General features: G+C 42.3%; 1 protein-coding gene across 1 annotated transcript in view; it reads left to right on the top strand.

Annotated features, from left to right (window-relative positions):
• LOC109031827 (unc-112-related protein) overlaps positions 1-14,205 on the top strand; it is a 78,436-nt gene that overhangs the window by 15,741 nt on the left and 48,490 nt on the right. The window lies entirely within an intron of this gene.

The raw sequence follows: 14,205 nt of genomic DNA, 5'->3' as shown, positions 1-14,205 counted from the left end.
ACAAAATTTGGAAACTTCAAACGCATATAACTCCGTTTATACGAAACTTTGAGGCTCTAAAGTGGTTCCATTGGTTTTCTCGTGAAATTTTCTTCCATGGGCACCCCTTAGAGTTTAAAATGTGACGAAATAAACATACAAATTCGCAGTTTTTATCCAAGATTCAATGTCCGACCTCTCTAATTGACTCGATCCACTGTACGGCGTATCGATTCGCTGCTATTTTTATGATACCACTAAAAACTCTCGCCATTCGACGAGAAAAATTGTAAACAGCTTGAGATCATGGCCGAAGTTAATTCGGAAGAAAGAAAGAAATTCCTCAACCGTGCCGTCTCCTTTACTGATATCAGTGCTGCAATTTTATTTAACCGAAGATTCCGGGCTCCCCAACATTAATTCCGATTTCCAAAAGTTCTGAGAAAAATTTCAATTTATTCAAAAGTTCCGGGAAAAATCTTAAAGTACGCCCGGATTTAGTGCCGAAAATCAAATTTGACCCAAAATAAAAAAATTGATCAAATAATCTGTCAAACTGACAAAGAAAACCCGAAATTCCGTGAAAATTACGAAAATAGCAAAGAATTCCGATTATTACTGGAACTTCGAATTTTCCTGTAAAGTTCCGATAAATTACAAAAGTTCCGAAATTTGGAATTAATTCCAGAAAATAGCAGCATGAACTGACATAAAGTTTCATCACATGAACCGAAGGACGGTGTTCCATACCGATCGAAATATTTGATTAGTCAAATCTAACTTTCGATTCGTCTAATCGAATCTCACTTTTTAGTTCAGTTCAATCCACAGGTTTTACAAGATGAACTTGTTTGACGAACTGAATAGCTCTATCAACACAAAACACCGAATATGGATAGGTACGCCAAGATGACGTATCTTTGAGGAATAATTCTTTCAATATCACAATTGTTTCATCGCTCCAAGACTCAAACGCACGAAATATTTCTTGAGTCGTAAAAATTTATCAATGACTCCTTGGTTTCCGGTCGATAACTTCCTGGTACTATGTCTCACTCTCCGATGAGTAATTAATTGGTGCCATTAAGTTAACGCAGCGCACTCTCCGAACTGGATGGTTTTTCGAAATGTTCCGACCGAACTTCGAGGAAAGTTCCACCTCGATGGAGCCCAACTTAATGTGGTGGTTAAAGATACGAATGGTCATACAAGTTACAGAGTTATATTTCAGATTTTCTACACCCCCTACCCTCTTACACCCTTACCCTAAGGGCGTATCCGTAAGGCAAACCCAATGAATCTCCATTTCTCTTAGCAAAGCAGCTGTAGCTGTAACGAGCATGTGAATCGTGTTTTTACCGTGGTTACAACCCCATAGTTAGTTAATCATACAATATCCAACGCTACTGAACAATATTCTGCGAACTCATTGATCAGTGATAACGCACTTCCTACTACAGCTCTAACTTTTTTTCGTACAAATACACTAAAAGACAGCTTAATGACCCAGATAAGGCAAAACGCAGCATTCACATTCCAAGTCTGCCATATTCATCAGATGGATTACGCATTTTTGAAGAAAAAAGGGAAAAAAAAACACCAAGAGACGTGACCCGAACTGGACGTAGGTAATAAGTTGGTAATATAGTGCTGGGTCCACACTATTTTGCGGGAAAAACAAGGCCTAAAAGTCCAAACATTTCAATTAGAGCCAAAAATCTTGAGCTCTATTCGCTTTTTGACGTTAAGGAATTGAAATGTTCAAAATGTTTGCCTTGTTTTCCCCGCAAAGTAGTTGGACCAGCACTATCATACCACGTTGTTTCTGAAGAAAGCCATGAACATTTTTCCTTGAAATTTTGTGACACCTTGTATGTAATTGCTAATAAAACTCCCTGCGAAATTGGGAGATATAATTTACAAGTTACCCTGAAAAGTCGTACATTATCTAAGGAAATCTAGCAAAGTCTAAAAGGTCAAATGGCTCTCCCCCATAGTGTGACAATTAATGCGGCTGCACTCTTTAGGGAGAGCATCCCTCTCTAAGAGGGATGCTACTCTTAGGGGTATCCCTAAAGAAAGCCTGATTCAAGCTGAGGAAATTGAAATCTGTGTCATGCCATCGCTCCAGCGACCTGACGGAAGGAAATTGTCAGAGAGATTTAGGGTGAAGGTCACGGAAAATTGTCCCCCGGGGCGAATGCCTTGATTGCTCCCACAGAAATAATCGATAAGTGTTGAGCGGTCTGGTGCCGGGTGAAGGTCGGCTGTCCCTTATTTCTGGGCGGAAGTTGAAGGGTTGAAAAGTGGCACGCGCTGAGACGCCCTGCGGCGCCGCGCCCTCATGATCCACCCGCAAGTCACTGAGAAAGTCAAAAATCATTACTCCCGCATTCTGCCGCGCTGAGGAAGAACGCCGTATGAGCCTTCAGGCGTTGCCAAGTTTCATTTAATAAAATACGAATTTATTAGGAATGTTATGAATATTTTTCTTCCAATTTTTCAGTCAATATTGTTCGCAATTAATGTAAAACATCTGAAAATTTGAAGGAAAAGAATGCATAACCTCCTTCTACAATACACATTTTATCGGAGGAAATTTGGCAACTCTGGAGGAATTTAATGCAATGAGTCGTCCGATTTTCGTTAACATTCCCAATAATCGTCCAAACGCTATCATACAAGGTGTCTGACTGTCTACCGTCAGTACAAACCGGCAAAACCGAAAAATTTCAGGAAATTCGGAGTGCTTAACGCTTTTTTCAAACATTTGATTCCATTAAACACATATCTTGGTTTGTAAAGAATGTGAGTGTTAATTTATTCGCGCTAAAAATTCGGGTATTTTAATTTGAAATATCCGGAAAAATCAGGAAAAACCCAGGAAAATTCAAAATGAAATGTTAGTACACACCCTGATTTATCATCGTTCGAGTAGTAAGAAATCGACAAAATTTACCTTTATTGGCTACCAAGATAGGAACTTATTCATGTCATGTCAGGCAAATCAGTCGTATGTGCAACCGTTTATGCAGTCTTTCGCATTCTTGCTCGATTGAGTTTTTAGCAAATAACTAACAAACAGATTTCAAGGTTCAGTTTCACGTATGTGTCGCATGCAGTCAGGAATCACCGGTAATTCGTAAGCGGTATGCGTGTTTATTGTTAACTCGCATTATACGTTTCAATACAGCAAGGGTTTCATTAGCAAAGAACTGGAAAGATCGACCTCGGCTATGAGCGCCTTCATATCCGGGCGATAATTTCCGCTTTGCCGAGCGGTTAGTTTGGTTGCCTAGTTGAACCGAACCGAAATACGGTAATCGATTTCACCATTTGCACTCGCGAGTGTGTCAGCTGGTACCATGCATTCAAGTCGTTAACAATGTTTTTTTTTTTTAAATTTCGAGCATAAAAATCGGTACTTTCTATCATGTTTCTTTGCTTTTAAACTTTTACGTGCTTTTGTCCAACACAATTTAACTGCAAATTGCCTGCAGCATGTACACTCGCTCCAAGTGCATCTCGTCAATCAGCTTACCAGGCTTGCCACAGTCAGGGAAAACCGGCAAATGTCAGGGAATTTTAAAAAGTCAGAGAAAACCAGGAAATGTCAGGAAAAATGACGGAAATGTCGGGGAGAATTTTCAAATCTTCTTTATTTGCGCGCTTATGGATTTGAGGTTTCGAACAAATTTTGCGTGAAAACTATTTTCAATTATGTCTTCTTAACCATTTGACATATCTTCCATTGCTAGGGAATTTCACCAAAATGTATCAAGGAAATCAGGGAAATGTCAGGGAATTTCATTTTCCTAAGTCTGTGGCGCCCCTGACTCACGGTGTTCTTCTGTTCTTTCAAAAGTTGATTTTTGATTTGTTAAGTACCTTCAACGGAATTTCTGACGTGGTACTGCATCTCGGGATGCTTCAATTCTGACTCTGACCAGCGGTCCATTCGCTGGCCACAAGATTCCGAGAACTGAATCGGTCGACGCGGAAACCGAATACGTCGATAATCTGATGAACCCTAGAATACGAGTCTGCTAATGGACTCGAGGGCTCACCTAAAAGCGAACTTGTTCGTTTCAACGGCACGGAACCGAGTGCCAAGAAATGCCAATGCGATGCCATCAGCGACGATAAATTTCCGTACGCTTTATTTACAAACAACCGAGTGCTGCAGCTCGGTACGGCTGCACAGAGCAGAGAGCACATTCCGAACCCCCCCCCCCCCCCCTCTACGTCCCATCGACCCGTCGTTAGCGCCAAATGGTGAGGACGGACAGGGTTCGAACCCCGGAAAGGAGGGTACTTCCGCGGCGATCTGGAAATCGGGCGAGCGCAGTACCCGATGATGGTGTTGAGCCGAGGACGAGCCGGACCTTAGAACGAGGAAAAACACCGTATGTGCTTTCAGACGTTGCCAAATCTACTTTGATAAACTACGGATTTTCTGGGGAACTTATGAATATTTTCCTTCCAATTTTTTGTATATTTTTATTCGCGATTTTAAGTAAAATATGTAGGAATTTCAAGAAAACATATTCATTGCTTCTCTCAAAAATAAACAATTAATCGCGGGAGACTTGGCAACGTTCGAATGTTGATACGGCGTTTTTCCTTAGCACGGCTACTAATGTCGGTCTAATCGGGGGAGTTCATAAAACGCTGGCTCGACCGAAATAGTGCTGCGCATTACCTCATTACGCGCACCAGTGCACCCACGACATGCAAACAAAGCCGCTTCGATGCATATAGCAGCGCAGCATGCATGCGCACAGAGCTACTGCACGTTCAGCTGCTAGCATGCCATGCTGCTGTCCTAAGGAAAAACGCCGTATGAGCCTTCAGGCGTTGCCAAATTTCCCCTGTTAAATCACTAATTTTCAGGAACAGTTTTTGAATATTTGTATACCAATTTCTCAGATAATTTCGTTTGTAATTTGATCTAAAACGTCTTAAAATTTCAAGGGAAAATATTCATAAATTTCCTCAAAAATAAAAATTTTATCGAAGGAACTTTGGCAACTCTCGAATGTTCGCACGGCGTTCTTCCCTAGCACGGCAGCATGCGGCTGTGCCAAGCGAAAACCGCGCAAGTCCATTCCAGATTTCCTACGGTTTTTTCAGTTTGAAAGTTTTGTAAAAAGAAGACCCGAGTGTATGCATTGTTCATATCTCCAGCGTTTGGCTGAAATAGTAAGAGACGAAAAACTTAGGTTTTCGAAGGACGGATGAAGTAGTGTAGTGGGTGCCAGTATGACAGGCCCCGATGGCTAAGCTCACAATGGTGTCAGCAGGCTGATTATTGTCGTTGATGTTAGACAAAGAAGATATAGTGAAAACCTTTTGTCTGGAGCGGGTGGTTGCAATGGACTAAAGAGTGAAGTAACCGATTTAAACATCGGCAATGCACGAGAGACCCTATACTTAGTCCATAATTTTCCATCTCAAATTATGACAATCGCCCATTTTAGCCAATAGGATCGCCCAATTTTCCTTTCTTCTTTGCCTATAGCCTTGTCTATCATTTTAACAAATTAGCCCGCAGACGAGCGCTGTGTATGTACATACACCGTAAAAACATGTGGATGTGTTGTTTGTCGGGGGAAAAATTGAAAAATTGAGATCGGAGTTCTTGCTTCTTGTTGCAGTCTTAAGCTATCGCACTTCATTTGAGGGACTTGGAGTACAAGGCGCATAAGTGCAGTTTTTACTATTTCAGGAAATACGTGTTTAAAGTTTCGCAATTAAACGGATCCTAATGGTAGACAGGAAGTTTACACTCCCTTTTTGATGCGTTTTAAGTTGGATTTTAGTAGTGAATTTTTCACAGAATATACTTTCAAACTAGTTTTAGTTGAGTCCATAAATATCTTAATTTTTTCAAAAACTGCACTCATGCGCCTTGTCCTCCAAGCCCCTTATTAATCTCATCTTTTCAAAACTCACCACAGAGTCTTCATTGCTTAATCCTGTCCAATTGCGTAAAGCGCAGAGTTGGAATTAGTCGGTAAGAGCGCGTTAATCGAGGGGCTAGGATACAGGAGACGTACTCCGCCGTGCTGAGGAAGAACGCCGTATGAACATTCGAGAGTTGCCAAACCTTCAATGAAATGTTTATTTTTAAGCAAAGTTATGAATATTATTCCTTAAAATTTTCAGGAACTTCAGGTGAAATTGCGAAGAAAATCATTTCAAAAAGTAAAAGAAAAATATTCACAAATTTTCCGGAAAATTCGTGATTTACCGAAGAAAATCTGGCAACGCCTTTAGGCTCATACGGCGTTTTTTCCGTAGCAGGGCAGTACAGGAGGTATACTGCCGCGAGTAGTAAAAACGTCGCAGGAGCATTCGAAAGTTGCCAAATTTTCTCTCAGAAATTGTTGGTTTTTTAAAAAAAAATTTCAATATTTTCCTTGAAATTTTCAAAACTTACACATGAAATTTTGCGCGAAAAGCCCTGAAAAATAGGACAAGAAATATTCACAGCTTTTTCTGAAAGTTTCTAATGTGTCGGAGGGAATTTGGCGACGCCTAATGGCTCATACGTCGTTCTCAGTGGCGTGGCGTGAAGGATCGATTATCGATTCATCGCCATTTGAAGCTATGGTAAAGAATCGATTACTAAGGTGTTCGCTGCGAACGCCCTGATAATCGATCTTTTTCCATAGGTTTAAATGGCGAATCAATCGATATATCGCAATTCACGCCACGCCACTGGTCGTTCTTTCTGAGGACGTGAGTATTGAGAGCTCTTGACTCTGGATCGGGAATAAACAATGCGGAGTGGAGGACGGCTCTAATTTGTTTGAACTGCGTCGCGTACTCGCGTCCGTCTCGCGTAATAATTGTCGTGAGAATGCTTTTCAAGCTGTTTGCTCCGAGACTGGGGCACTTGACGCCTGCTCCGCCGGATGTGGGTTATCGACAGCCAGCGACTTAACCGCCAGAACTGCACAGATTTCATCCAGTGTCTACCGGGGGCAAATTCCGCCGCGGGCAACTCGCAAAAAAGGGCGTAGCGGCAAGGAACAGGGATTTTCTTTCTAGCGGGTCGATTGTTGAATGACTGATCGATAAACGGACTGCGTTAAGCGGAAAGGAACCAAGCCTCATCAGCTATTGCCAAATTTAACTGGGCAATTTAATTTATCACAGGAAAACGGTGAAGCCGATTTGTTTGAAAATATCAGTGAATTTTCTGCATGTTACAAGGCAGATCCCCTAAAATTTTCAAAAAACTTCGCAAAGACGTTCTTATGTAGAAAATTAAATACCTCAGTTAAATGTGGCAACAGCCGATGTGGCTTGGTTCCTTTCTGTTAAGGTGATTCGATGGACGCCATATTTTGTGTCAGAACGGCATGCGATATATCGCATCAATTAGTTCCATATTTTCAGCTCCTCGTCATTTTTCTCCTATTTTGAGATCGCACTTCTGTTGTCAGGAGTCTAAAGCACTCACTTACCAATTTTAACAAAGAAATTCAACGTAATAAAGGCGTGGTTTTTTCAGAGAGAAAATATCGCATTCGAGTGCAGTTTCGATATCAGTATCGAATGCGATGTTTTCTCTCTGAAAAAACCACGCCTTTATTAAGTTGAATTTCTTTATTAAAATTTGTAAGGGAGTGCTTTAGACTCCTGACAACAGAAGTGCGATCTCAAAATAGGAGAAAAATGACGAGTAGCTGAAAATATGGAACAAATTGATGCGATATATCGCATGCCGTTCTGACACAAAATATGGCGTCCATCGAATCACCTTAAACGCGGTCCAAACCAAATAGCATTGCCAAGATACGGATTTATCGATTAGGATCATTCGATAACGATACAACAATCAACCCGCAGGTATACAGGGAGGGAGCTCGAGCAGATTTGCAGACAGTATTTAGAAAAACGCAAATATCTTCTAGCATGTTCAGCATATTTTCTTTTATATTCAAGGAAAACTTTTTTAATGGCAAATTCTCAGAAATTTTAGTCAAAATTTGTCTTTTAAGGACATCATAACCGCCCTTGACAGAAATTAACGAGGTTCTTCTGGTCGTCCACAATCGTGTCCACGTCATCCACGATCCTACGCGCATGGATTCCGTGATTGAAAGTATATGCCGACGGAATATTTGGACGTATTTATGCTGAAAGGAATTATGTACATAGGAACTGCGTGCGACTTATTTCCTTCTAGCATAAATAAGTCCATCTGTGCTCTCCTAGCCTCGTTTCACGGTGCTCAGGAAAAGTAGATGGGAGGGCCCAGGAAATGGGAACACTCCCGTTGATGTTATGACTTGACTCGATGCGTACGAAACCGATTTCACTTATCGATGATGAAACTGTCGAACTCCTATTTCGATCGCGGTATTTCTAACTTCCGCTAATCTTAATATTTTGGGAGAGAAACCAAGCAAAGGCATTTAAGACCTCCACTGACATCAAAATACCAGCCTGCAATAGCTTAAAAGCGTTGTCAAAGATGTAATGAGGATGAATCAACAATGTGTTGGACAACGGGACTCAGTTTGACAACGGTTCTTGACCATTCGCTTCAACAGTTGTCTGAGGCCATCAATTCAGAAGGTAACTTTTGCCTTGCTTACACAAAATTTAGACTGCTTGTGTAAATCCTAAAAAAATGCATTGTCTTCAGAGCCTACTAACTACACGAATTTTTAAAGGACAAGCCTGAAAGGTGCTATGGTGGAGGAAAAAAATGACTTTCGGAAAATTACTTAGCGAAGATTGTTTATACTGTACCAGAACTTAACAACTATTTATTGTGTCAGATTTTTCTCTTTTTTTCATCATTCAATTTAGTTTCACTTTGGTACAGCCCTTCGACGTGTTGAAAACTAGGCTCGATTTAGCACGGAAAAGAACTTTCGCTCCGAAAAAAAATGTTCATTCCGCGCCCCCGCATTCCGTGACGCCTTCTTTCCCATTCTGACACCTAGCCGCACACAATTATTTTTCTTCTTCTCGGATTCCTTCGTCTTAGATTTTGTCCTCTCTTTTTCCAATCTGCAGTGCCAAACTGAACAGGCTCGCACGAACCAGCCTCAAAAATAGACTCTGTTCGTCGAATTGCGGGTTCGATCCGTTCCAGAAACACGAGTCTAGCGAGAGGTTACAATCCAAAAGTGTTGTAAGTTTGACAAGTCGATTATTAATTTTGAAGAACAACTTCTCCTGCACGATTTTCTTTCATGTCGTTTTGCCCGCATGCACGTTCCGTTTAAAATTAGAACTTCACGCTCGGATATCAGGACGTGCCTAAAGTGTACTTGGTTCGAATCGAAACGGAGCCATCGGTGGAACCGGGGTGTCATAAAGGAGGGGCTCTGAAGGAACATTAGCCCTCCCGCCTTCCCCACGAGACTAATAATTCGATCTCAAACGATAATGTGCACTTTTCTTAGAATATTCAACGCAGTCCTGCGTGTTCGCTCTTCGCGATTGATTCCCGTGGCTGGTGCCATTCACTCTGAATGATCTCATACAACGGACTGAAAAAAGAAAAATAACAAAACGAGAGAGACGGTTTTGCCGTGCTAAGGAAGAACGCTGTATGAACATTTGAGAGTTGCCAAATTTTCACCGATAAAATGTTTATTTTTTAGGAAAATTTTCTATACTTTTTTCTTAAAATTTTCAGACTTTATAGATCAAATTGCAAGGAAAATTACCTGAGAAATTGGAAGAAAAATTTTCACAGATTTTCTTGAAAATTAGTGATTTGTCAAAGGAAATTTGGCAACGCCTGAAGGCTCATACGACGTTTTTCCCTATCACGGCAGAGTAGAACGAGGGGGATATGGACTTCAAGGAGGAGTCCTTGTTCTCTCAGGTCTAAGCTTCCCGAGTGTCACTCCTGTGACATGTCAGCTCAATCGACGTTTACTCTGACCGTGTTGAGAGCTGATTTTCATAACTGATAGACAGGCCGATAGGCAGAGAAGACAGCGGGAAAATGGAGTGATCCTATTGATTGAAATGGGTGATTTTCATAGACTAAAGCTACGGAACCTTAGGCGCGTCTGGACGCGGCGTCCTGGACGCCGGCGGAAAATGCTGCTACCGAGTCGAGGGCGAGAAGACGCTCGCATTTTAGAGCACGGCACCTTAGGAGCGGAATCCGTGGATTTTTTCCGCTCTGTCCGCCGTCAATTTCTCGAATTTTCGTTGATCGGACAGTATGCTCTGGGCCGCGAAAATGGCTGTACGCGCTTTTTTTTTAGGAGGGTGTGGATTCAATCGACAAAAATCGACCGAAAAATAAAAACGTGAATCGATCGACACCAATCGATGGACAAATTACTAAAAAACGGGTGTCGATTCGATCGACAAAAAATGTGGATCGATAGACGAGAAATGATTGACAATTAAAAGGAAAACCGGTATCTAGTCAATCGACAAGAATCGATCGAAAAACCAAAACGTGAACCAATCGACGTAATTCGATCGATTCACAACTTGGTCGATCGATTCACGGGTTTGTCGATCAACTCACAGGTTTGTCGATCGACTCATAGGTTTGTCGATCGATTCGCAGGTTTGTCGATCGACTCATAGGTTTGTCGATCGATTCACAGGTTTGTCGATAGACGCACAGGTTTGTCGATCTATCCACGGCTTTTGTCGATTGATTCACGGGTGGGTCGGTCGATCCACGGCTCTTGTCGATCGATTCACGGAATTTTCGATCGATTCGCGGCTTTTGTCGATCAATTCACGGCCTTTGTGATCGATTCGTGGGTTTGTCGAACTAAACACATTCAAAAATCGGTAGGAAAGGCAGCGGACTGAGCGGAATTTCTCGGCGTCTTCGCTCCGATCTGTTCGCGACAGATCGGAGCGTCCTCGATCGGCGTTTTCCGCAGCGTCTCTTCGCCGCTAAGGTGCCGTCCCCGCGCAAAAATCATTAGACAGATTTATCGGCGTCTGGACGCCGCGTCTAGGACGCCGCGTCCAGACGCGCCTAAGGTTCCGTACCTTCATGGGAAAATGGACTAACTGAAGGGTCTCTCGTGGGTTGCTGATCGTCCCATGATGGGTTGACTTCCAAACAGAGCCATGAGACGCTTCGTCTGAAACCTTCACATCTATAATTTTGCAGCCTAAACTCATCCGCCCTTCTTTCTTAGATTGAAAATTCCATTTTTTTCACTTTTTTGAGCCCTTTCACTCGAGAACTGCCGTGCAACGCAAAAACGCCGTAAACTCCATTTTACATTTTGGGGAAACAAGGTATCAAGCAGAAAAACTTGAACATTTGAGGTGCATGGGTAAAAAAGTTTTTATGTTATAAAGTGTTAAGTTCTAAAAAGCGAGGGAAAATCGTGATGGATTTACGGCGTTCTTGCTTAGCACGGCAGAGAAAGCTTTCGAATTTTAAAAATTCATCAGCAGCGTTCGATGGGCATTCAAGTTTTTGTAAATCCATATCGCGTCCGAAAATTCTGCCCTTAACCCTCTGAGTCTCAGGGTTTATGACGCTTGATTTTAACTTTTGCTCTAGGAGGTTGAGCCGTCATAGCCAGTGGAACTAGAATTTGTCACAAGTCTGAGAGTGATCATCAAGACCCGACATTCGACGTGGGACAGACGTCGCGTCGGACGTCAAGAGAGAGTTGCTCACTCAACACCGACTCAATAACTTCAAGCCTCCCTCGTAACTTAACATAATAAACTCCAGAATTCTCGCTAAAATGAACGACGATCTCCAACGATGAGTCTCTGCAAAAACACCGCTAGACGATGCTTGTGTAAGAATTTGTTAACGTGGTACATCTGTACTGATAAGAACTAGCCGGAGGCCTTCCTCTGTGCAGCAAAAGTTATCCATTCTCTGTTGTGTATTTAGGCGAATTTTCACGAGTGGATGTGGTCGACTTTTTCAACCAGATCGGCAGGGTTGCAAACTAAAGGTGAAAAACGCTCTGATGCTGTCAAGAAGTAAACTCAGCTGCTTAATGAATTTCGCCCTACGTTTGCATCCATCTAGCGAATTTTCGCGATCGAATGTCATTCATCAAACGAATTGATCAGTGCTGAGTGATGCCGATGATCGGTGATGTCAGGAGCCAATCAGAGCTCAGATTTTTTTCCTAAATGAAATTAAGAAGAAAATAAGAAAACACGAAACACTAAAACACAGAAATTGCGAAAACACCAGACTTGAATTGACAAAACACAACAACAGATAGAGATGACAGAACAAAAATTTTGGTGAGAGATGAAGTTTCTGACATCGATTGCATCAATTCAAAAATCGAATTCAAGTCCCGAGGTGAATTCGAAATTTCAAATTGATGGATTTCAACGGTCTCTGGTGAGACCAACGAAGAAGTCGAATATCATTGAAAAAAAATGCACAATCGTCGAATATCATTCAACGGTGAATGATATTCGATCGCGAAAATTCGCTTATTCTCTTTTTAACGCACCTCGGGAGGCTGATCGAGAATTTTGGATGTGGTCGTCATTGCTGCCAGCATGAAAACCAAATGGACGTATTTCTGCCAAACGGAACTATGTGCCTCATAGTGTGAGCCCTGTTATGCATGTATTCTTATGGGTCTCGGGGCTCATGTCTTAATGCACATAGTTCCGTTTGGTAGAAATCCGTCCAAATCTTGTTAGCGTACCGCCGCCCGGAGGGGATTTTATTCTGTTGTCAGGGCCGGATTCACCTACTTGCCGCCCATGAGCCGCCTATATTTTGCCGCCCCCTTCTCATTCGTTTTGAAACTCGATAAAAACCATCAAGTGAACGTATCAGCGGGGGAGGGGGTGCATAAGACGCATTTACTCGTGTTGAACACATTTTTTGGGAAAGCCCTGTCAACACTACTAGCGAAAGTTCACGAAACTTTGCGCGAAAGTTAAGTTCCGTAAACCTATCTCTGTGTGGACAAGGCCCTCCATTCATGAGAAATGAACGAAAAAATTATGAAAGTACAAACATAAATGTGGCTCAATGATTTTAACTTCCGCCGCCGCGCCGCGCAGACCGCACCGTGTTGGACGCAATGCGTGAAGTATTCACGCAGTCTTGTAGGCGCTATGCGTTTCACGCTGACCGCACTGCGTTTGGTGTAATGCGTGAAGTATTCATGCATTCTTGTAGGCGCTATCCGTTTCACGCTGACCGCAATGACCGCACTGTGTTTGATGCAATGTGTGAAGTATTCGTGCAGTCTTGTAGGCGCTAATATGTGTTACATCCCGATCGCCGCGCCGAGGGCTTCTCCTTTTCATCTCAAGTCCTCGTTATCATTTCTATCTAAGTCGCGCCGTTCTAGGCCAAATGGCGTGTTTGGTTTCTCTCGTAACTCGACTTACTGAGGGTGCTGTTTCTTGTATCACTAAGAGACGACAAAATTAGAAATCACTATACTCTCAGGAAATGAGAGATTTTGTCGCCTTTTCTCGTTTGTAGTTTTGTTTTTATAAATCCGATTTTTTTTATACCTACACTTTAAAAAATTGCAAATTTTTGCCGCCCCTTAGATTTGCCGCAATGGGCCGCGGCCCATGTGGCCACCCCCTTAATCCGGCCCTGTCTGTTGTAACGAAAGTTTGCAGTGCGCAAGAACTTCGACCAAATCAGCTCGCGAAAATTTGTCTTTTATCTTGCCTCGAGAACAACTCCAGCCGTCGATTTGATGACAATTTTGATTAAGTGCTAATTCTGATGTTTTTTATATTCCCAACTTTATGGATGATAAGTTATTTCATAAAAACAAGAACAATAACTTGTTTCCGAATTTCGTTGCGAGGAAGCAGTGTTACCTTAGCGAACACGTAGGAAACGCCACCGGTGGAGGAGTGCGTACATTGCACCTTGATGCTTCCATCGAAATACCGAGCTATGAGGATTCATTTCTCATTTATAATTTATGCGTGCAGGCATGTTCCACGTTCTTCCCGACGGAGGACAGAAGCACCTCACTTTATTTTTTCGACGGTTTCTCTTAAGCGTAGGCCGCCCACCGCCTTTGAACTTGGTAGTAGGTTGGCATCCTTTTGGGCGGATGGTTTCCAATCAGTGTTGGTTTTGTGGGCTCAAGTCGTTCAATCATGTCACTTCGTTAGGGTGTTTTGATAATGACATCTCCCCCTCGATCTTCATCGCTTGATTCTCATGTGGTCAGTGTTCGGAAGCTGAAGTTGCCACGTTTCGCTTTTCGGCAGCAACTTTGAACACAGTTA

This window comes from Bemisia tabaci, chromosome 2 (assembly GCF_918797505.1).
Source record: "Bemisia tabaci chromosome 2, PGI_BMITA_v3".
Lineage (NCBI taxonomy): Eukaryota > Metazoa > Arthropoda > Insecta > Hemiptera > Aleyrodidae > Bemisia > Bemisia tabaci.
The sequence above is the reverse complement of the archived record's forward strand: the minus strand, read 5'-3'. Positions and strand labels throughout refer to the sequence as shown.